Genomic DNA, 1,709 nt, shown 5'->3' on the forward strand with positions numbered 1-1,709 from the left:
TCTCTATCTCCATCTATCGCCAGATGAAGGTTCTATGGTGATATGGAAGATATTAAAAAAAATTTTCATTTTGGCCTCAGGCAGACTCTTCAGGCAAGAGCAAAAGGTAGCCACATTCTTCACCAAAATATCACAAGTACAATCTCTAGGCAACATACTAAAATTCTTCCTGTGAATCCTCTTGAGTGAGCCTCCATGGTTCATCAAATCAGCACCATTGTCTTCCATGCTCCTACTAGTCTGGCCATTAGAAAACACTTAAAACATTCAATTGCTTTTCTAATCCACAGCTTCAAAGTCCATATTTCTCCAGACAAAAACAAGGTCTGGCCTATCACAGCAATACTCCAGCCCTAGTACCAACTTCTGTCTTAGGGTTTTTATTGCTCTGAAAAGACGTTATGACCATGGCAACTCTTGCAAACCTCAAAGCCTGTCCCCCCACAGTAACATACTTCTTTTATCAATGTCACTCCAACAAAGCCATACTTCCCTCGTGCCACACCCTGTGGGATTGTGGGGGCCAAGTACGTTCAAACTACCACACTTTGTATTTTTGGCTGTCCTGGAAAACTATGTATATCAGGCCGGCCTTAAATTTAAAGAAAGCTACTTGCCTATGCCTCTGGAGTGCTGTGATTAAAGGTTGAGCCACCATACCCAGTGATAGGTTTTCTGTTTATTTGTTTGTTTTTCCTGTGTAGCCTCAGCTCAAGATATCCAAGTGCCTCCTAGTGATAATTGTAATGGTTTAATAGCATTACCCAAGTTTAAAACCCAGTTTAAAATTGTTATTGTCTCAAAAACATTGCATAATTTGTCTCAGACTTACTACTTCATCATGTGTATTATACCTTGACTTTTCTATCCTAAACATTCAGTCTCTGAGTAAGCCAGTCTTGCCTTATGTAAACCTTTCAAACACTACTTATACTATGTTCACCATTGTACTCCACTTGACTTCTTCATGAATATTAGTTTAACTTCCTCAGGTAAGTTATACCTATTCTAAGCATAGGAGCCATATTTTAAAATTCAGCATTCAGTAGCTTACTGTAGTTGTTATTGTGTACTCACTAATCAGTAAATGTGTTTGTTTTCTTTTTTGTATTGGAGATTAACCTTGTGTTAACTAATAACTAAAACATATTAGTAAGAAGAGGGCCTGAGGTAAACACTTTTACCACTGAGCTATAACCCTGTGCAGTAAATCCTTTTGTAAAATAAAAAAGGTACTTCTTCCTTTCTTTTTCTCCGTGTGTGTACACATGTGGCAGTCAGAGGACTACTCCTGAGAGTCATTCTCTTCTTTCCACAGTGTTGGCTCCAGGGATCAAAATCAGGTTGGCTTGGTAGCAAGTACCTTTCCCTGCTGAGCCATCTTTCCAACCTATAAATACTCTTTTGATAGCCAGATATTAGTCAATATGGAGGAGTAAATGCATGCTACATATGGGAAGTGGCCTTTATGTTTATTACAGTCAAGTTGTATCTCTGTTGTTTAGAACCATATGTAGCTGAATAGTAGGAATTCGGCAAATAATTGTTGAATAAAGAAATGAGTGACTGTGGTCTCTATATTTAGAAGGCAACAAAAGCTTTCTGTAGAGCTTTTTTATATCTTTGGTATAACATTGACTATCATGATGTGAAACATTTCTTCCTTCATTGCATAATTTAAAGGATAATAGAAGACATGACACTGATAA

The 1,709-nt window shown here is 37.6% G+C and overlaps 1 protein-coding gene across 8 annotated transcripts in view; it reads left to right on the forward strand.

The window, feature by feature from the left end:
- Positions 1-1,709, forward strand: part of Upf2 (UPF2, regulator of nonsense mediated mRNA decay) — a 101,198-nt gene that overhangs the window by 16,766 nt on the left and 82,723 nt on the right. The window lies entirely within an intron of this gene.

Source organism: Microtus ochrogaster, chromosome 16 (genome assembly GCF_000317375.1).
Source record: "Microtus ochrogaster isolate Prairie Vole_2 chromosome 16, MicOch1.0, whole genome shotgun sequence".
In the NCBI taxonomy this organism is placed as follows: Eukaryota; Metazoa; Chordata; class Mammalia; order Rodentia; family Cricetidae; genus Microtus; species Microtus ochrogaster.